Raw genomic sequence first — 23,824 nt, 5'->3', positions numbered from 1 at the left:
CTCGTCTCCTTGTTTCGTCTTTTAACGAGGTCGACACAAGATCAGAACTATCCTCGGAACGCCTTGTTTCATTTTTTATCGAGCTTGACACAAGACGAGGAACGGTGCTCCATCCAGACTTCATCATAATTAACGGGAAGTGGAGGCCTCCAAGACATCTTGGAAATCAGGACCTAATGCCCCCAGGACACTATGCACGATGGTGTCATCACTGGGTACGGGCACGGGGTGGGTGGCCACGTAGTTGATTTGCGGCGAGGCAGATGCAACTTGTGGGTGAAAGCCAGGAGGGAAGGACGAGTGCGCCGGAGGGGCTTGTGGACGAATGAACGATAATTGATCGAACGTCACGATTCTTCCATCGTGTGGAAAGAAAACTACACGGAAAAGTGAAGAAACAAGGGCTCCCATGGCATACACATAATCACGACCAAGGAGAAGACTGAAGTCTAAAGAACCTTGGGTAACTGAGACGTCTATATAGACAGTCTTACCCCCCAAAGTAATAGGAAACTTCGGGAGGATACCTAAAGGCTGACTCGTTCCTCCATCAAACGCGGTGAGATGCGGTGCGACAGGTACAAGCGATGGGGAACCCAAGGCTCGCCAAGTAGTAACGGGCATGAGACTAACCGATGCTCCTTCGTCTAACACAGTGCCGGGCAGTGCCTTATTGCAAGCATAGGCGGTGACCCAGAAAGGCACATGGGACGGAAGGGGAGGGGCAGTCAAACAGCTCCAATCAAAGGAGATGACCGAATTACTTGGTGGGGGAACCATATGGTTGCCCCCCTGCTCGGGAAGAACCGAATCTGTATTCTCCGGAGAGGTTGCAGGAGAACCTTTATCAAGCTCAGGAGAATCTGAGGAGACGAGAAGAACATGAGAATTTTGCTCTTCCGGAACAGAGTGAGCGAGTGGCGAACTCGAGTCAACACTCTGTCCGACCGATGACTGGTCTGGGACAGGCTGGGAACAGCCGGTTTCGGGAAGAGGGGGCTGGACAAGAGAAGAATCTAAAGCAATCTCTCGGTCAGCAGGGATGCGATCTGCAGTCGCAGAAAGACGTTGATAACCAGTGGGAAATGGATTCGGAGGAGCAGCAAGACTTTCCAACACAGCAGAGGCTTTATCCATGAGTGGACAAAGGTGAAGGGGATGTTTGCCTTCACAAAGTCGACAGGGGATTCGAAGCTTCCCTTTCTCCTTACCATTCCCAACTGATGAGGTAGCATCGCCATGATCATCAGTGGATCATGAAGGGCGGGCCGGATCGTGAGACCAAACTTCTAATACCCTGGGAATGCCAGGACAATCATGAAGCAGATGGTCCTCCTTGCATAATCGACAAGGAAACTTGACCTTCCACGGAGGAGCAGAAGGTGACCCGACTTCAAGTATACTGGAGCGGATAGTTGGACTTGCAGGGGGACTGTGTGTGTAGGCTCTCCCTTAGGGGACTTCTTCTTCTTGGTCTTCCTCTTCTTCTTCTTAGCCACCTGGTTACTCACGTCGAGAATTTCACCAGGCGAAGTACAAGAGGATGACGTGGAAGTAGGCGTCGAAGGGGAGAGATCCACCTTAGGATCAACATGATGTTGTTCAGGTGGAGGGACTGATGGACTAACAGCCGATACGGTAGGGACCAAAGAGGTTGAAAACAACCACACAGGCAACCCGACAGTTAACCCTGGTAGGGATAACGTCGCCATATACGGAGCACCAACATTCCCAAGAGGAGGGAATTGTCCTAGATTCCCATCAGAGGGGGAACCTGGGTTAGTGAATCCCGGAAAAGTTGCCATAGCAAACGAAAACGAAACCTACTCAAGCTAACGCACACAAGATCTAACCAGGTGATGTTATCGCGGCCGAATAAATTTTTAAGACACAGGAACCAAACTTGACCTTTTCATGTTTCAAGAGTCGAGAAAAGGATGAAAAGATGACTCCAGTCTCCTTCGAATGTTTAATGAGCACGAAGTGACAAGACGCTCACAGGCACCTTTTCTTTTAGGGAGTCCGAAAAGGATCAAAAGTGACTGCTCTGGAGACTCTAGGTAAAGGGTTTACCAAGCGATCTGTAAAACTGCTTATACACCTTAGCAATCGTATGAGAGCCAAGGACTTTCCGTACTGCAGTCAATCTTCCCGAATGCTGTGTTCGGTGCGTTACGGTTCACAAGGCGGCAAACTCGGCTTCCTATGGATCAAGGATAAAAGCCTAGTGGGGTCTCCCTATATACGCGACGGTACGTGGGAGCACAGTCCGTGTTAGACCACTATCGAGTCACAGAAGGAGGAATCACCCAACCGTAATGTGAAACAATAGTGACTATGTTTAAAGACGCCGGAACACGTCTCTAACCTAGACCTCTAGATGTTTGCGTTTAGTTCCAATGCGTTTTTAGGTTGATTCAGTTCATTTTATGGTTGATCTTGAAATTAAGTTTCGATTTCAGGCCCTATCGTGTGATCTCTCACAATTTCCTAGATGCAAGCTATATGCCAAAGAACATCATTTCGTTCGATGAATTCTAACTATGAGAAGGTCAAGAGCTTTTCAATCAAACAAAACGAACTCAATCGATCAAACAATCTAATGCAGCTAATGACAAAGAAATGAGGCTTTTCTTTTGAGAGTGCAAATCAACAAAATGCTCTTTCCTTTGATTAACTATTGAATGCAAAAAATATTAGTTCGATTTTCTTTTCAATGACATAATGCACTTACAATGAATTTTGAGAGACAGCAACACTGAGTAAAGAAAACAAAAATCACTCAATGGAACACACAACAAGCGTGAAAAGAGCTGGTTGAACCCAAGCAATTGTAATCTATGTCTGGGTGGCGAAGAGTAGTCGAAACAACCGAAAGACTGGTTCGAGGACAATCACCTAAACAACCAAGCAAAGAAAGCAAAAAGAAGGTTTACGCAGTAGCAAAGGCAAGCAGCAACGAACTTTTGCGAACAAGTGAACAAGCGAACAAAACAAGGTTGGTCCAGTGAGAACTGGATGATGGCACTAGGTCACGGGGCGCAAAAATGAAATTCGTTCGACAAGGCTTTGCAAGCAAGTGTGCAACAGTTCAAACAATGAATATCAAGTCACAAACCAAGTAGAAAGAGCTGGAGATAGCCAAACCAACAGGTTCAGGAGGTAAAACTGAGACAATTTCAATTTTACAGGATCAGCGCGGGTAGACTTCAGCAACTGTGCGCTGAAACTAGGTCACGCGTAGCAACTTGGCGCTATCAGCGCGGAAGGACACGGATAAAGCGCGCTGGTTCGATTTCAGAACCGTCGCGACTGTTTTACGTACAAGCGCGATGACAACAGGTTTAAAGAAACAGCTATGCGCTGTCAGCGCAACTGTTTTGATATAAACCGCGCTGAGTTTAAAAAAGAGGCAAAAACAAGCCAAAAACTCCCAAACCAAGGCCAGAACTCTTTAAACAATTAAGACACTTCCCAGATTGAACCAGGAGGACTAAAAACAGAGAACTAATCCCCAATTTCGAAAAGAGAGAAAAATCAAGTTCAAACACAAAAATGGAGACAAGAGACAAAAGGCTGATTTCCCAGCGGAGTCGCCAAATTGTTGGAGAGGCAAATCCCCCCTACGGATAGAGGCGATCCCTACTAGCCCAGAATGGGACTAGCAACAATCAATCAATGCTACTGTGCAAGTTCCTAATTGCAATTAAACAAGAGGCAAAGAACACCTACTTGGATTCCAACGCTATTGTTTGATGAAGAGATGCCGCTCTCGCTCCTCCACTCCAGCCGGTCACGATCTACCACGATCTCCGTGAATAGATACCTGCACACACGAAGAGACAGACAAACACAAGCGTGAAATCTAATAAAAGCAACTATACATCAGTCAGAAAAGATGTAATTCACATTAACCATTGCAAGACAAATGAGAATGGAACCATAACAGTAGTCATCTATTATTAAATCAATAACAGAGAAAGGTACAACCAATGTTCTGACGCTGAGTCCTTCTCTTGAGGGTCCAGTCAGCAAGTCTCATAAGCATTCACCTTTGGAAATGGATTCTCCCAAACACACAAGCTCTCTCTCACACAAGCAACACTCACAACCTTCCTTAAGCTTCCTCTAGCAAAACCACACTTGTCACACCAATACCTACTAACAGCAGCAATCCAAGCACTATGAATTCCACACTATCCAAACTATCCAAAAACTAGCTGCTCATGGTAATGGTGGAGGTTCATATAGGAGAAGGAGTCCCCTTGAATGGTGGAAGGATGAGCTTATCTTCAAGGGAAGTAGTTGCAAAGGGTCGAACAGACATGCCATAGAAGGGAGGCGATACTCACAAGGCCAACAACCAAGTCTGGAGTTATCTGGAAGGCTGGCTGTTGGAACAAATTCACCCAAACTAGATCAGTGCGGGTGCATAACTGATCTGGCGCGCTGACGTCGCAAATACATAATGGAAAGGGCCATGTCAGCGCGGGTCAATACAAACAGAGGCTGCGCTGGTCATGAATTTCGATCAGCGCGGGAAAGTCGTGTGCTTCCGCGCTGGCAGCGCACGCGGCCTGTTATGAAGCGCCAGTCAGCGCGGGTATTTTGGAAACAGACGCGCTGATGAGGAAAACTTTAGAAAAGTGGGTTTTTGGACAGTTCAGAAGGCATGAACTTGATTATTGTGAACTCCTGACACAGTGGGGTGACTGACAGGGAGACAGTGACAAATTACTGTGCAACAGTGTCCCTTGTAGACTCACATGTACATGAAGATGAGGTAGTGTTAGAATCACTTGGTCACAAGGGATAGGTCTTTTAAATGTTGCAATATAAATTGATGCGGGTGAAGTTTTGAAAACACATGATCTAAAGAAGGAGAAATAAGTCCCTTGATAAAGACAGGAACATCGAAGAAATTAATAGCAATAGTTTTGAATGCAACAAAAAAATATTCAAAAGAAGCTTACATATTTTGAATTAGATTTTTCCATGTGACTAGATGTGATAGTATCATCTTTTAGGTTGTTTAGCCTTGCAATGTATTCTTCAACACTAACAAGGTTAACCTTCTTGATATTAGAGAGCTTAGTTTTAGGTCGATCGACATTAAGTAGTGCTCATTATGCCAAAAAGGTGTGAGAAGTATCCAAACGTTTCTTTGCACTTTCATATTATTGCTATGATGAACAAGGTCCAATTCCATATAAAGACAAATCAATCCCAAGATTCCATCCTCTCTCAAGCAAACTGGGTCATAACTATGCTCATCGAGTGTAGGAAAGGTTTTTTCGAAATACATCCATAATCCTTTGCTATAAGGAAGAGATGTTATTTTGTTTACTATAACTATAGTAATGGTTGCATTAAGATGGCAAAAACTCCATTTTTCGTAAATGCATAAGATACTAATGCAACCCTAATAGATTTGCAGTGTTTTAGCTAAAAAGGGAGAAAGGGGAGTGCATTGCCTCATAAAAGGGATAAATATGTCAAAAAAATCCCCTTAAATCCATTTAAAGCCCAATAATTTCCTAAAACGAAGGGCAATGGTAAAAGAAAGGGTAAAAACCTCTAGAAATATGTTCATGTCAAAAAATTGTTGAAAAACTCTACTTTTATACCTAAAACAATGTTGGATAAAGAGATCACATTGGCTCTGATACCATGTTGAAATCATAAGTAGAGAGTGGACCTATAGTGAACTTTCCAACAAACCCTAATCCAATCAAGGAAAAAATAAAAATATAATAGCAACACTCAAGATAAATGAATATGCTCGAAACAAGAATGAAACATAACCAAGAAAGATAGTTGCACTATCCAAACATTTAAACAAGATAAATGCATTCTAGAAGAATTATGCCCAAGCCATTATTAATAAATAACTTGAATGTATTACAAATTAGGTGTGTGCTTTAGTTGTATACTTCCCTTACTATTTAGGGCACTAGCTCCAAGAGGGAAACTAAGGTAACCTATTTGAATATAGAAAAATACAATAAAATTGGTTAATTACCTATTCTAGTCTCAATAAATCCACAAATACATCAAATAGAGAGTTGGTACGTGACATGAAGTGAAGATTAACCATAATCTAAACACATGAAGCCACGTAAATGAAGTGCTATAGAGCAATAATGAATCAAACAACTCTATACAGACACCTTTAAAAATTACATCCAAGATAACTTTAAATAATTGATTACTAGGCATTAATACACATCCTAACATACATATACACATATTTATACCTAATATAAATTAAATTTTAACTAATACTAGCCTAGATTCATCCTAACTCCAGATCTATCAAGCACTGAGAGCGGTCAAATCTCTCATGGTGCAAACGCCTTTTTTGAGTGCAAAACTGAAGGAAAGGTTTGCACCTCAATGAACTTGATGATGCAACCTTTGATAGATTCAAGGAGACTCCTAAGAGTATTTAGGCCTTTCTTCATGTATCTTGCCATCAGAGATGGGGAGAGAAGAGAGATGATTCAAGAATGTCTTCAAACAAGAGTGCTAACAAGATTGTAGGTTTTAACCCCGTACAAAAATTACCTACATACGAATTCTAAGAACAGAAAATAAACAAATGCGAGAGCATAACACATAAAACACATACACAGAGATTTTCCCCTGGATCCCAAAACCGGGACTACCATCTTGATTTTTCATTATGTTCCTTTCAATGTTACAATACATATTTATACATGCTGAAGCATCCAATACCATGGATTGGAAACCATCGCATCCAAAACCATGGACCGAAAACCATCGCGTCCAAAACCATGTGCAAAAATTATGCACAAAACCATAGGTGGGTCCGCCCAACCTAACATAGGGTCCAAAACCAAAATTTTTCAGGGGCGCTGCCCCAGACCCCATAGAGTGGGGTTACCTGCACCCCTCAAACCCCCTGTGATCCTCCCCACTACGCAATCGACGCAACAAAAGGGGGGCTTCGCCCCCCTTCTAACCCCCTGTTAACAACGTGGGCTAGTCGTGGAAAGAATATAACACAACCCAACAAAGATGCGATATTTATGCTTCCTTCCTTTACCTTGGTTCTCATACCATGTTTAGAAATAAATGCGGCTGGAAGATTAGAGTTGATTCCTCTTACTTGATAATTACTTATGAATGTTTGTTGGATTTTATTTCTTTTATTATGTCTTCTTCATCAATAAATTACCAAAACATATTGTACATGAAGATCACAAAAGACAAAGAACACAAAGATGTAGTCTCAAATCTAGGGAAAAACACCACAAGGGGGAGAACCCAAACAAATACTCTTCTTATATAATCATATCAAAGTGATATATCCAAGACCCAATACCAAGACCAAGACTGCCACAAAGACCCAAGTCAACGCTCCCTTAAATCTCCTCCAACCAAGTCAAAGTCAATGAAATTCAACACTAGTCGAACCTTGTCAAATATGATCAAAACACAAAAATTTGGACCTGAAATTTCGTAGAGTTTCCCCGGCACCTTTGCACGTGTGAACAAAAACAAGCCAAGAAATGCTAGTTTTCTCTCTCCTTTGACTTCACTATCTTTCTTCTTCTATTTGGCATAGAAATTGACATGTGAGTTGAGTGAATGAATGAGCTCGAAGTGTCTTTTATTTATAACTATCCAAGGTGTCAAATAGGTGCCTATTCAAGATCAACTTATCCAGGAAGGGCCAACTTGGTCTTGTGGATGACAAATTGACTTTTGACTCTTTTTGACTCAAGATAAAATAATTTCCTTTTGACTCAAGAAACCCTAAAAGCATGAAGAACATGCTTTGACTAGAAAATAATAATAATAATAATAATGATCATGATAAATGAATATAATGATTAGATCAATAGTACATTTGGATTTTATTATGAAGGCTGACACTAGTAACATTTTCCAACATGAATGTATTACAAATCTTCAGAAGGAAGTTATTCTAGATTCAAAGGGATCTCATGAGAAATTCCATGTTTCTTCTCCTTCATATTCCATTACAAATAGTGATATTTTCTTGGTGGATAGTGGTGCTTCTAGACACATGATAGGTTTTCAAGATTCTCTCACCTATTTCACTGAAAGGGAGGACTATACAAATTATTAGGAGAACCAACCTAGGAATTTGTGCCCAAGAAGAAAAATAGGAAGGATATGCTAAAGGTTAAGTGATTCATTTGTCAAAATTTTTGACACTATGACTTCTAGTGTCTTGAGAATAAAAGGAAGGAAAAGCAACATGCATCAACAACCAATGTCGATGATGATGATGATGAGCATCCACCTAAGAAGAAGTCAAAGGAATCCTTCCATTGGTATTTACTTCTATTAATGTTTGTGGACAAGGCATATATCAGGTTTATGAGACTCTCTTACATATTTTTCAGAAAGTTGAAAATTCTCTACAATCCCCAGATCAAGAGATAAGTAATTTATATTTTTTCTCCTTTTATTATTATCATTATTTTTATTTTGTAAGTCAACCTATTGTCCTTGTATTTTTTGCTTGGTTATAATTTTTCTTCCATGGCCTCTCGAGTGGAGTTCTACAAAAAGGAAGAATTGTGGAGATTGTCAATGCAATGATTCATGCAATGATGGCAACATCGAGAAGTACAAAACAAAGTTTGTGGCAAGAGGGTTTTCTCAAAAAGGGGGAGTGGACTACGTGGAGTTATTTGCTCCAGTCACTAGATGGTCAAGTTCTTGTATGGCCTAAGGGATCAAGCATAAGCATAACATGAGTGATTGATGTTTGAGAGGGGGGATTATGTAGACATCTAGACCGTGCTAGATGAATGGAAGATCTTCCAGTTCCAAGGAAGTATACATCCAGACAGAGTGAAAGGAGTAATCTTACAAGAGGATGTTATGGGTTGAGATTGTCAGACCATATGCTTAGAGATGGGAGGTCTCTAGGAGTAGTATGCCTGCTATGAGGGGACCATGCTAGACATCTAGATATGATTAAGTGACAAATGCGGCAACAATGGCAGAGGGGTAAACTAAGATTACCATAGGAGGAACTACTTCAGTGTTAGAGGGAGCACCTAGTCAGGGTGACCAGAAAGAAATTGTGGTGATGGATCCAGTAAAGGAAGCTAGATAGTTTATGGTTGAGGCAAGGCATGCAATATATCATGTGTTGAGGTACCTGCATGGTACAATTGGATTTGGTTTGAGATATGTCTCAGGTGGTGAAGTGAGGTTGCATGGGTTAGGCTAGGAGTGCAAAGGACAAAAAGAGCACCTTGGGATTGACTATAATTTCCTTGTTTAGTAGGAATCAAAATCATATCACACTCAGTACAGTGGAGGCAGATTATATTGTATCCAGTTGCATAAAACAGGAAGCAATGTGGCTTCAAAATTTACTTGCGGGGCTATCTGATAATGTTGAAGCATATTGAGATCGAATATTGCTTCGTTCGATACATGGGGAAAAATGGAGCATGTTATCTCTAATACACATACACAGAAGAGGATATTGCAAACATTCTCACCAAGCGTATGTCTAGAGAAAATATTGTATACTTCATAGACAAGCTTGGCATGATCTAGAGTGTCTCCCTCGTTGAGAGAGAGTGTTGATGTCTGTGAAAGATCAGGCAAACCATCTCCTGAGAATCCATAAGGAATTAGTTGGGTCATGCAGATTTTACTAGGGGAGATGAATGCATTCACATGAGAAGCCAGAATCACTTGGCTGGGTCATTTAACTAGGGGTGAATGGCCCAAGGAAATTGTAGGATTGGACATATCTTCTTTTCAAACGCCAAAATGACTTGGCTAGGTCATCCTGATTTGACTAGAGGAGATAGATGAAATTCACTTGAGAATCCATAAAGGACTTTAGATAGGGCATGCTAATTTGGCCAGGGGTGACTGATCCAAGGGAATATTGTCCCCTAAGAAGCTAGACATACTTGGCTGAGTCATGTTGATTTGGCTAGAGGAGATTGATATATTTACCTAAGAAGCCATGAAGGACTTTAGCTGGGTCATGCTGATTTGGCCAGGTGTTTTAGACATATTTGGGCACTGCAACTCCAATCTTATATGTCCATAAACCAAGGGCTTTTAAGCCCCTAAAAGTGTTGTTACACACCCTAAAGGAACAAGGTCAGCTGATTACATCATCTCCCAGAAGTTCTCCATGAAAAACTACTCAGAACTAGTCAAAAATGGACCATACAGACTGCTCAGTGCTAAGGGTGCGATGCATCTCACCTACTACATGCAGAAAGTACGATGCATACTGAAAAGCCCTTCTGTAGGGTGCGATGAGTGAAAGCAGACAAATGGCAGAGGCAGTTGGCTAGGTGGAAACCCAGAGAATCTTCTAGAAACTACCCATTTGACACTTGCCTCTCTGAAGTCACCCAGGGATGAGTAAGAGATCATGAAATATCCAAGTGGAACCAAGAACTATCAAAGAAATGACACTAATAAAAAACCCAGAAGCTGACTCACCCACTTGCAAATATCTATATGGATCCCTCATCCTAGAGATCCGGAGGCTGGAATTTTGTATCTTGTAAGGAAGTGTTGTTGGTTTCTCTGTGGAACATCATAGTGTTGGGTGATCTAGCTTTTCATGAGGTGAAGAGGGCTTTCATGCTGGGAGGATGGCGCTGGGTCAGATCAATGGGTTGTAATCCTCTCTTCTACTACTTCTATCAATAAAGCTATTTGAGTTTTCCTCCATATTCTTGTATATCTCTGAATCTTGTGTTGATATATGCATTTGTATGGTTAATATATATCTGATCCTATATTGTTTATGGTTATAGATCTCTATGCTTTGATGGTATTATGCTGCTTTGACTCTACAGGTGTTCTTTGAAGCGGGACAAGTAAGGAAGGAGTGGCAAAGATTTGTCAAAGGGGAGAGGAAACAAGCAAGGAGTCAAGCGAAAGGTACTCTCTGCTTCTCTCTCATCTATTTCTCATAAAGGAAAACACAAGTGACTTTAGTTTGTTTGTTTCTAAGATAGCTACCCGTCTTAGTGGGACTAGCAGCTCTGAATGGACACTAGTTTTCCCGATAACAAAATGGCGACTCCGCTGGGGAGCGAATAGCTTGTTTTCTTGTTTCTATTTGTTTGCTTTATAAACTACAGATGAAGCCTGAAGTTAAGCCAGCTAGCCTTCGAACTGCTTTTGCTATGCAACTGCAAAGTAGATCAATGCTGCTTCAGTCAATCTCCAGGTTAGTTTATGAACTGAACATCTAACTTGCAAACATCCTAAGTGCCCTGGTGGTAGCTCAAGTAACCTCATTAGATCAGCCCCTATGCTTTGTGTTTACTGCCTATCATTAGCTCAACCTAAATCCCTTAACTAAGCTACAAACTGTGAGAAAAAACCAAGCCCAGTCTCATCCCCGGACCATCATACTGTCTCTCATTGGCAGTCTGGAGGCATCGCACCTCTTGTGTGCTACAGGTGAGATGCATCCCTGTTTCCCTGTGTTACAGGTGCGATGATTAGGTAAGATTGTTTCTGCCTCTTTCTCTTCATTGTCTTCAGCTTTATTCAATAGTTTTGCTATCTGTGATCAGTATATCACTGTTGAAACTCCCTTCCTTTGCATTATTCAGCCTCCATTGTATAAAGAATTGTGAATGTTTTTATGTATTTTTCGTCATTTACAATTCTCCTTTGCAAACAGTGGCTTAATCAAACTGTCGTCTTTTGATTTGAAAGTGTTGCAAGTGTCGTTTTTAGTCAAAGAAAAGAATCCTCCTCTTTTTGATAGTTGATTACACTTTTGCCCTTGTATTTGATTTGAATTAATAGTGTTTCAAGTGTCAAAAGCAGTTTTCAATTCAAAATCACAAAGTTTCGTCTTAGTCTTCCTTTCATTTTTTGAAAAGAAAATTGTTAGTACTGTCTCTTTGAAAGAAAGATAGTTCAGATCTGTACTTAGCATTCTTTTTGTCATTCACACATTAAGAAAGTGGAAAACAAATACATGCATGTGCATTTGCATTTAGACTGCTTGTGGAGATTGATTTAGGACAGTGCATCTTAGTGTGTGCTCTCTGCTCTATGTTGAAAGAATTTCACTTCTCTTTCCTTAGTAGCTAGGATTTTCATTGCAAAAAAGAAAATAAACGATTGTTTATCATCTTAGATTGCATATTTAGGAATTGTATATCTACATCACGCGGTGAACCTTAAAGGCAAACTTCTTAAGAAAGGTCAACTGTAAAGTAAATTTCAATGAACATAAAAATGCTTTGGAACCTAAAGCACAACATTTAGAAGTCTAGGCTAGAGACGTATTCCAGCGTCGTAAATCCTAGTAACTATCGCTTTCATCGTAGGTTGGGTGATTCCTCCTCTTTGAGACGACAAGTGCCAGTACGGACTTGTGCTCCCATGTACCGTCGAGTATATATTGGGAGACCACAATAGGCTATATACTTTATCCTTAGGAAGCTGTGTCTGCCGCCCTATCGATCGCAATGCACTGAACATAGCATTTGGGAAGATTGACTATCGTATCGTAAAAAGTATTCTGCAGTTTTGCGATTGGTTTGGTAATCCCTCTGTCTAGATTTCCAGAGTAGTCCCTTTCGTTCATTTTCAAACTCCTTAAAAGAAAAGGTCCATTTGAGCAGTTGTCACTTCAGGCTCATTAAAAATCGAAGGCGACTAGAGTCATCTTTAGCTTTTTCTCGACTCTTAAAAATTGAAAAAGCAAGTTGTGTCAAAGCGTCATAAAATTTATTTTAATTGGAATAACATCACTATTCCCTCATTGGTCTTAGGTTGAGAAAATGGAGTCCACCAACCAAGGATTTCCCCTTGGGGGAATCCTAGTCCCTTCTCCTCTTGGGGAGATGTTGGTGCACCTCATATGGCCACATCGTCCCTTCCAGGACTAACAATTGGTCTGCTAGTATGGCTTTTCTATCTGTCGTTCAAAACACCGTGATTCCTGAGCAATCAAATCAGCAACCGGATGATACTATAGTTACCCCCCAACCTTCTACTTCGTTTGTTTCTCCCCCTCCTTCTTCCTCTTTGCTTGGTGAAGCTAGTAAAACTAAAAACCAAGTAACTAAGAAGAAAAAGAAAGGGAAGGAGAAGAAGAAGAAGAAGCCAACGACAAAAGGGGGCAACCATGCATCGTCCAGCGAAAATCCACACACTACACCATCCAAACCTAAATCTCCATGTGTCATTTGCAAGGGAGACCACTATCATCGAGATTGTCCTTGCATCCTGCGAATCTTAAGGGACTAGTCTCCCCGCTTGCACAATCCGGTGTCCTCAACCTCTGACGATCATGTTGAAAGTACACCGTCAACTAGTGAAAACGAAGTCAATGGACAAAAAGGAAGATCTAAAATTCCTTGTAGACTATGTGAAGGAAATCATGCCATCCACCTTTGTCCCTTCCTAGACGAAGCCAAAAGAGTCTTGGATAACTGTCCCGCTTCACCGCTACGGCTTCCTCCTGGATACAAGAAACTCTTGCCGAGTCCATCACTAGTTGAAAATCCGACTGACACACCATTGTGGTCGGTCGAAGCATCTATCATTGAAGATAAACCCTTTGAGTCCACACAAGACCAAAGTCAACGGGTCGAGATGGCAGTCGGCCCTTCAGAAGGTCTACCTTCAGATGACACAGTCACCAAAGAGAATGAGAACGACACCGTTCAAATTCTTTTTGTCAACATGGAATCTGATGAACACAGGGACAATCCACCCGTTCCTTTACTGTAGGAAGGAAGTTCGTCAGAGATTTACCCGGTCGTTTATTCGGTCCCTACTCCAAGCAATCTAGTCGTTTCCTTCTATTGGAATCTACTAGGCAGACCCCGTCTACCATCTAATGTACCATTCTGAATCATAGTACAAGCTTACAGAATGGTCATGGTTGGTACTATCATAGATGAAGGGGCTTTTGTGAGTATCCTTTCCTCAACTTCTTGGAAAGCGCTTGGTTCGCCATCGCTTCTACTTGAGATTCGAAATCTGACAGGCTTCAACAAAGGAACCAGTCGACCGTTAAGGATCCTTCCAAGTTTGCCTATAACTTTGAGAAGGAAAACCGTTTATCTGAACGTAAGGGTATTCCAAGGACCTTTAGATTACAATCTACTCCTTGGGCATGACTACATTTATAGCATGGGAGCCATTGTTTCCTCACTCTTTCGAGTGATGTGTTTTCCGCATGAAGGCAGAGTGGTCCAGCTCATAGACTAGCTTTCATTCCCCGGTTCAAACATAGCTAATAGTCAAGTGCCATCCATAACTGGTCTTTTTGCACAAGGAATGTCTCATCAATCTCCAATCAATCCACCTGATGAACGCGAGTGATTCAATGAATGTGGCTAAACCCAGGGGGCATGCACCCTGGTCTGCTTCGGCAAGAAAACTTTAGGTATAGGTTAGGTTTCCGTGGAGGATATATGACTAGTCTGACACACCCGTCCATTTAGGAAAATGGGATTAGACTAGAATAGGATTCCCTCGTCAAAGGTTAGGTGATTGGAACTGGAATCACCTTCGTCCATTTCGATGGACAAAGCCAAGGAAGTGTTTTTGTCTACTATGCAGGTGGAACCATCTTACTGATGGAAGAACTTATGTATGGTAACCTGTAAACTCTACTTCTCTATACCTGGGGGCATGTAAACCTTTTTTCATGCAAGTGAAAAGCGACCAGCGTAACTCTAACCCGGTATTTTTTACTAACTTCAATTGCTTGAGTTAGGCGATTGGTCTAATCAACCATTCACCTTTGCCGGGACCAACAGAAACGACAAAGTAAAGGAGATGTTTCCCCCGAGAAGCTATCCTACCTAACCTTAGTAGTTCTTTAACCCCTAGGACAGTAGTTGGCCATTCCTAGCTTACATACAAAAGGCTTCGGAGAAAATTTTTGAATGGGGCAAGCTCCCTAAAAAATGAACCTATCGATGAGACATCCTTATTATACGAATGGCACGAGTAGGTTTACGCGAAGTTCAAGCTCGTTAAAAAATAAACCTAGCCATGAGCATATGTTCCCCTAGAGTTTAAGCTCATTAAAAAATGAACCCATCAGTTAGTAAATAACCATTGCGATCACATAATCATAAGCTTTTGAGCCTTGGTCGTGTTCTTACCATCACCTCCACTTTTTTTTAGCAGATCATACGCCTCCATTTGATTTTTTACCCCTTTTGAGGAACAGCTGCGACGAGTGATTCTATTAGCCATCTTCTTTACACTTTCGTGATTGAAAAGTTCCAAACCTTACCTGGAACCAGCTGCTATCCGAAAACATCACTCATTCCTCAAAAAACAAGTCTCCTTTAAGCTCTTTTCATCTGACTCGTAAAATATGAAAATATTGCCAAGCAATTGGCCTCTCCAGCTTGTTAAAGTGATTGGAAGTGCCATCCCTCTTCTAGATTTTAATCTTTTTGGACCTGAGGGATCATTACACAAAAATATTGAGCGCTTGTCTGTTCAGCTCGTTAAAACTATCGAAAAGTCATCCCTTTCGTATTATTTTATACTTTTTTGGACTTTAGGGATTATACTACGAAAAAGGATTACTGGAATTTCCTTTCCGTCTCTTTTCAAACTCTCTAAAATTGAAAAGGACTGAGTTATCTTTGTCGTTAAACTTGTTAAAACAATAGCGACAAACTTGTCCATGCACACAAGAGCGAGTTTCATTGTCGCTAGGCTCGTTAAAACATAGCGACGGGTTTGCCTGAAGGGAAAATTATAGAACAAGCATATGTTATCCTCCTCAAGCTTGACAAAAATAAAGAGGTACTGGTCAGCAATGACTAGGGAAAAATTGGGAAGAAAACTTGAAGAAACTTTATTGGTAGCAAGTCGCTCTTGAACATGACACTTTCACTCCATTACCATGATTGAGTTGGGTTGGGTTATTCCGTTCACCGGTCATATCACCATTGGTCCTCCGTACCATCCATTTTTGGGGTTAACTCTACCAATCCATTTCAGTGTCACCGATATGTTCAAGAGAAGTTTCTCAGAGAATTCACCAACCCAGCTTACATCTCATTTGCTGCAATACCTTCACGCTTCATTCTTTCAAGACCGCCACCATAACCTTGTATCATCAGATCGTTTTCACCTCCACAAAATCATTTGCTTCGTTTCATGTTGTAGATGTGGGATTCATTAAGGGCCTCCTATGACGGGTCACTTCTTGTCGACATCAGCTCATTATCCAAGAAGTTGACTTAGGAACAACCCTTTCAGTACTTTGAAGCTTGCATGCCTCAATGACAAGTTTCTCACTTCCGATGACAGGTTTATATCAATGGACTTTGACCAGAAGATTTTGTGTGGTGTTCGACATCGACTCATGTATTCGCACCATATGAATTGTACTGTCGTAGCTTGAGGGTCATCATCATTATCGATGATTCCTCTCGCGCCTGTTAACAACTTACATCATTGGTTGGTAATGAGGCGATGTCTTTCCATGTTCAACGTCAGAACATCCTTTCACATGGATCGACTTGTACTTCGGGCGAAGATTGAACGAGTTTGAAGACCCCGGATCTAGTTTCATCCATCCGGGCTGCGATATATTCAGGAAAATAAAGACATCAAATGTACATCATAGCTGCACATATAATCATCCAAGATAAGGGATGATGGCTCTACCAGAATCATCAGTATGCCATACAGATGATTCTCTGTCCAATGTACATGAAAATGAATTTATAAAGCTGAGCATGAGAATGCCCGCCTCAGCTAGATCATGAAAATGTTATGAAGATAATGTATTGTATTGTATCTTATTATAGGTCACCTTCTAGTTCGAAAAACCTCGGATCCTCATGATAAAGCATTTCACTCGACATCAAGAAATTTACGACCTCATGCTTTAGGGGGCAACTGTTATAGACATATTTGGGTGCTACAACCCCAATCTTATATGTCCATAAACCAAGGGCTTCTAAGCCCCTAAAAGTGTTGTTACACACCCTAAAGGAACAAGGTCAGATGATTACATCATCTCCCAGAAGTTCTCCCTGAAAACTACTCAGAACTAGTCAAAACTGGACCATACAGACTGCTTAGTGCTAAGGGTGCGATGCATCTCACCTACTACACGCAGAAAGTGTGATTCATACTGAAAAGCCCTTCTGTAGGGTGCGATGAGTGAGGGCAGACAAATGGCAAAGGCAGTTGGCTAGGTGGAAACCCAGAGAATCTTCTAGAAACTGCCCATTTGACACTTGCCTCTCTGAATTCGCCCAGGGATGAGTAAGAGATCATGAAATCTCCAAGTGGAACCAAGAACTATCAGAGAAATGACACTAATCAAAAACCCAAAAGCTGACTCACCACCTACAAATATCTATATATGGATCCCTCATCCTAGAGATTCGAAGGCTGGAATTTTGTATCTTGTAAGGAAGTGTTGTTGGTTTCTATGTGGAACATCATAGTGTTGGGTGATCTAGATTTTCATGAGGTGAAGAGGACTTTCATGCTGGGAGGATGGCGCTGGGTCAAATCAATGGGTTGTAATCCTCTCTTCTACTACTTCTATCAATAAAGCTATTTGAGTTTTCCTCCATATTCTTGTATATATCTGAATCTTGTGTTGATATATACATTTGTATGGTTAATATATATCTGATCCTATATTATTTATGGTTATAGATCTCTATGCTTTGATGGTATTATGTTGCTTTGACTCTACAGGTGTCCTTTGAAGCGGGACAAGTAAGGAAGGAGTGGCAAAGATCTGTCAAAGGGGAGAGGAAACAAGCAAGGATCCAAGTGAAAGGTACTCTGTGCTTCTCTCTCATATATTTCTCATAAAGGAAAACACAAGTGACTTTAGTTTGTTTGTTTCTAGAATTGCTACCTGTCTTAGTGGGACTAGCAGCTCTGAATGGACACTAGTTTTCCCGATAACACCAGGGGTAAATGACTCAGGTTACTCACATTGCCTACCCTAGGATGGAGTGAAATCTAGATGTGCATGTGAGGAGTCATATTGCCCACTCCATAATGGAGTGATCTATAGACATGCATACATGAATCTTGTATGGATGTACCTATGTTATTTTGTGCAATGAATCGAAAAGATTGTGAAATACACAGACACTGAAGCAGTCAAAGAAAACATAACAGGAAACACATATAAACAAAACAAGTTTAATAAGGAGTTCACCCAATACTCTTGGGCTATGTCTCCTGGTCCAGCCTTCAGTGGTGGCCTCTCTATTATGTTTTCAAGCAGAGTTTTTACAACAGTGAGCTCAATTTGAGTCTCACACAACAGATATAAATCAGTAAGACCGTACTTGGATTCCCCAAGTCTCTGGAGTACACAGACTCTCCCTACTGAATCTCGACCTCTATTGGTCACAATGGTATGAGTCCAATCTGAGACTCAATACATGACAAGCATATACAGAGGAGTTCGCTTGAACCTCTCAAGCCTTCTTTGGAGTACACAAACTCTCTGACTCTCTCTAGCTCTGTCTTAACTCTGGCTCGATGTTGCCTTTTCTTCTACAGGTCAGCTCGGCTTCTTCTCTCTGCTCTTAGCTTTCTGCTCTAACTTACTGCTTGCTTCTCTCTCTGTTAGTTTGTGGCTTTAAAGCCAATCTGCTTCTTGACTGTTCATTTCCACTTCCCGGCTTTCCGGTTCCCCTGCCTCTGTCCGTTTGAATCCCTCTATCCTGCGTCATCAATCACTGCATAATGCCTCACAGGGAGGTGGTCACCTATTTCGTAACAAATGAGTGTTAGTTCTCTTGGTCATACTCGAAACGACCGTTTTTACCGTTAGCTACAAGAATGCCCACGAAACATGACCTTCTGCCAACGCATCGTCCATATCGAACTTCAAATCTTATACAACTCTGCCTATTAACCTCGTCAAATCCGGTCATCCATTAGAACGCATCTCTGCCGTTGATATGGGGGCCCCAGATCTACGATCATTGTTCATATCGGGTGGCTAAGTTGCATGACGTTTACTCGTCCGATGTGAGGGTTTTCTCTATCTTACGCCGGATGCGTGGCAGCCATTGTGTGGCATCGGGCGGGACTCGGTTGAAACCGCTTACCACTCGAAGCCCCTTTGATATTCTGCCAGCTTTTGTGGGACCCCGCTTATGACGGAATCGGAACGATATCCGTTGCATTTTATGATTTTTCAGGTTCGGGTGCTTGTGGCCTTTCCTTCTTTAAGGGGTTTTCCCTGTGATATGCGATTAGTGACTTGTCGTTAATTACATATCATAAACTACCCCCGTTTCTCGAAATGGCCTCTGGATTCGCTAATTCGCGATAGCGCGCATTACCATGGGCCGACAGTCCTCGTTGCTCCACACTGATCACCAATTGCAACTGTTACGAGGATACTTCCGATAAGCTTGATCTTTATAAGACCTTGAAACTTTGGCATGATTTTTAAAGAGTTCATGAAACTTAGAGAGTGTTCTAGCATCCAATTTGGATCACGACCTTCCCACTGAAAAAAGCTTTTGGACCACCAAAAGTTGGTTTTCAAGCATCAATCAAGTGAGGATATAGATTCCTCGCTTGCCCAATTTCTATCCATCTTTCACTGCTTGGTTTTGAACCTTTGAGTCCAATCCTGAGGTACTCGACATCCCCTCTGTGCGTAGTTCTCACATTCTTGTCCAGAACTGTATCTTCCTGCAATTCATTGAGATATTCAGGAAACAGATCATCAATAGAAGGCAACTGACTCTGCTCTTTGGGATCTTCAATCAATGAAGGTTCAAATAGTCTCAAGCTTTTTGCATTAACTACTGAATAGATGTGCATGTAAGCTGGCAAATCAAGGCGAAAAGCATTCTCATCAATTTTCTCAAGTATCTTGAAGGGTCCATACCTTATTGGCTTCAGCTTCTTACCTTCACCTTTCATTCTGTCTTTGCTGATATACAGCTAGACTTGATCACCAACTTGGAAACTATGCTCAATCTGATGCTTATCATGCCTTTCCTTGTACTTCGCTTGGCCCTTTTCCAGCTATTCCTGTACTGCCTGGTGTATCTCTTGGATTTGTTCAATGAACTTGGTTGCCTTGTCCACATCACTGTGTCCATCAACTACTATGTCTTTACCAAGGACAAAATCCAAGGGAGACCTTGGTGTGAAACCAATACAGGTCTCAAAAGAAGATCTCTGTGTAGAAGAATGTTTAGCACGGTTGTAAGCATGTTGCACATAACATAAATGTTCATCCCAAAAATTGGGATGCTTGCTGCAATAGCCTCTGAGCAACTGGATCACTATCCTGTTGACCACTTCTGTTTGGCCATCTGTTTGTGGATGAAAGGTTGTGCTCTTCTTCAATCTGGTGTCCATCAATTCCCACAGACTCGACCAAAATTTCCCAACAAATCGGGAATCTCGATCAGATACAATGGAAGTGGGTAATCCAAAATGAACCCATACATGCTGAAAGAATAACTTTGTTGTTTGTTCAGTTGTAATATGTTTGTTACAGGGTATTAAAATACACATTTTGCTAAACCTATCCACAATAACATATAAATAGTCATGACCTTTTCTAGATTTAGGCAGTCCCCCAACAAAGTCCATGGAAAGACTTTCCCAAGGATGAGAAGGAACTGGTAGTGGAGTGTACAAGCCTAGTTTTCTATTGTTGGGCTTGCTTTTAGCACACATGGTGCACCATCTTACATATCTAGAAATTGTTTCATTCATTTTTGGCCAATAGCAAAATCTTTGCAGTTGTGCAACTGTTTTACTTACACCAAAGTGACCTGATATTAGAGAAGTGTGTGCTTCTCATATTATCTTTACTCTTTCAGTTTGAGGAATGCATAACTTTCCAAAATGATACAAAAGTTGGTCCTTAACATGATAATCCAATTCTTCTACTTGTTTGCCATGACTTAAAGTTGCATATACATCTTTAAAATCTATATCTTGGGCATACTGTTCAATGTAGCTTTCATGCAATACTGAATTATGCTTAAGTGTAGTAGATGCATTTATGATTGGTCTGGATGACATATCTGCAACTTTATTGTGTATGGCCTTTTTATATATGATGACAAGATGAAACTGTTGTAGAAAACCCATCCACCTATAGTGTCTCGATTGCTGCAACTTAGTTTGTGAGTGTAAATATTGAAGTGGTTGATGATCAATATGTATAACTCTCTTTGCCCATTAAATAATGTTTCCACTTTTTCACACTCTGTACTAATGCATACAATTCCTTATCATATGTGGGATAATTAACTACCACAGAATTAAATGTCTCAGAATGATAACATATGGGTTTATCGTGCTGCATCAACACTGCTCCCATGGCATAGTCACTCGCATCCGTTTCAATCTCAAAGGGTCTTTGAAGATCGGGCAGTGCTAGTACTAGTGTTGTACTAATCTTTTCTTTTAAGGTGTCGAAGGCTTTTGGCTGCTTGCCTCCCCACTGAAACACCTTGTTCAATCCTGTTAAATCATGTAAGGGAGTTGCAATCAAGGAAAAGTTAGCAATAAACTTTCTCCAATATTGTGCTGCTCCTAGGAAGCTTCTAACTTCTGTAGCAGATTTGGGTTTAGGCCAGTTTACAATGACTACAACCTTAGAGGGATTTATCTTCAATTCACCACCCCCTACAATATGACCCAAATAATTCAAAGATGTTTTGCCAAATTCACATTTTGATAGCTTAACATAGAGATTTTCTCTTTTCAAAACATCTAGAGTCTGCTTTACATGCTTCAAATGTTCTTCCCATGTTTTACTAAATATAAGAATGTCATCTAAATATACAATGACAAAATCATCAATAAAAGGCCTACGTACATCATTCATTACTCTCATGAATGTAGTAGGAGCATTAGTTAAGCCAAAAGGCATAACTAACCACTCATAGGATCCCTGCTTTGTTTTGAAAGCAGTCTTCCATGCATCTTGCTCTGCAACTCTGACCTGATGGTAGCCACTATGCAAGTCCAACTTGGAAAAATAAACAGCTTCTTTCAACTGATCTAGTAGATCATCTATGCGAGGAAGGGGATAACGATTTTTTATCGTTATCTTATTTAGCGCTTGGTAATCAATACACATTCTCCATGAGCCATCTTTCTTTCTCACCAAGACAATTGAAGACCCACATGGTGATGTGCTAGGTCTTATGAACGCTTTCTCGAGCAACTCTTGTACCTGCTTTTTGATTTTCGCATTCTCTAAAGCGGACAACCTGTACATTCTGATGTTAGCCAATGGAGCATCTTGCTGCAAATTAATATCATGTACTATTTCCTTTTTGGGTGGCAGACTTTTAGGTTCTTGAAATAGTATATCATATTCTGAAACAACTTTTTCTAAATCAGCTTACTATTTAGCATTACAGCCTTCAAATACATTGGTTTTATCAGGTTTCTTTTCCTTTACAACCATCAGTAAAAATTGTCTGCATGAATTTACAATTCTTTTCATCTGCCCTAAGTTTATGAGAGTACAATTATTCTTGAGTTTATGAGCTCTTACAATATATTCGATCCCATCTTTAACGAGTTGATACTTGTTTTCAGCTCTATAGAAAATGGCTTTTCTATCATACAAGTAAGGACTTCCTAAAATAATTCCAAATATATCTGAAGGAATTATATCTAACTCAACCTCATCTACAAATGTTGACCCAAAAGAAAACCTAAGTTTACATTGTCTAGTCACTTGTAGCTTTGCTTTATCACATAACAAACCTAATGGATATGGCTTCTTATGAGGTGTGGTTAGTAATCGCAGCTTCTTTACAATTGCTTCAGAAATTAAGTGTAGTTATGAGCCACTATCAAACAAAGTATCAATCTTTTGATGCTTGGAAATAACTCTAATATGAAAAAGCTCATGTCTTTTCCTCTCATTTTCTTCATTATCAGTAGATTGTGCAGAATTACTAGTAGATGCTTCAGAATTTTTACCTTTTATACCTGTGGCTGCAATTGTTGTTTCATCCCCTGAGTCTGACCCCAAATCTTTTTGAATAGTTGCAGCAGTCTTCTTCTTTTTGCCATCGAAATTCTTGGGCCTCAGCTCCGGATGCAGAATCCAACAGTGTTCATCATCATGCCCATCCTTCTTGCAGTGAGTGCATGAAGGTTTGGTCTTTTGTACAGCATTTGTTTTCCTCTCTTTCCATTTCTGCTTTCTCTTTTCCTTGTTCTTGCTTGCAATGGGTTTTGATGATCCCTCAACTTTTGGGTTCACATTCTTGCCTCTAGCCTCTAGATGTGTAGCCTGAATAGATACCTCATCTATGCTAGTGGGATTAAACATGAGAATGGTGTGCTTTAAATAACTGTGTAGACCACCTATATACTTCAGCAGAGTTTCAGGTGAGTCTAATGAAATTCCTAGAATCAAAGCTCTTTTTCTAAATTCTTGGGTGCAGCCTTGTACACTTTGCCCTTTTGATTGGCGAAGATTTTGCCAACTCATCATAGCTTGCGGCATATAAGCTAGTGGATAGCACTGCTTTTTAATTGTAGAAACAAATTCACTCCAGACAGAAAGAATTTTACCATGCTTCTTCATGTCAGCTTGTGTCCTACCTTCCCACCATACCAAGGCAGTCCTTCCAAGGCGTAGGCTGGCCAGCTGAATCTTACTTTTGTCTGAATCAATGCTCTGCACCCTACGATATATATCAATCTGTCTAATCCAATTATCCAGTTTCTCTGCATTCAACTCTCCATCATATATCGGAAAATCAAATTTAACATCTAATTTAATCAAAGATGTTTTCTTTTTATTTTCAGGGCTATTAGGAGGTGC

The 23,824-nt window shown here is 40.8% G+C and overlaps 1 protein-coding gene across 1 annotated transcript in view; it reads left to right on the top strand.

The window, feature by feature from the left end:
* Nucleotides 1-23,824, top strand: part of LOC149258205 (pentatricopeptide repeat-containing protein At5g39350-like) — a 129,135-nt gene that overhangs the window by 89,785 nt on the left and 15,526 nt on the right. The window lies entirely within an intron of this gene.

This window comes from Pinus tabuliformis, chromosome 6 (genome assembly GCF_031772625.1).
Source record: "Pinus tabuliformis cultivar Carrire ecotype Pingquan chromosome 6, CPIR1, whole genome shotgun sequence".
Classification (NCBI taxonomy): domain Eukaryota; kingdom Viridiplantae; phylum Streptophyta; class Pinopsida; order Pinales; family Pinaceae; genus Pinus; species Pinus tabuliformis.
The sequence above is the reverse complement of the archived record's forward strand: the minus strand, read 5'-3'. Positions and strand labels throughout refer to the sequence as shown.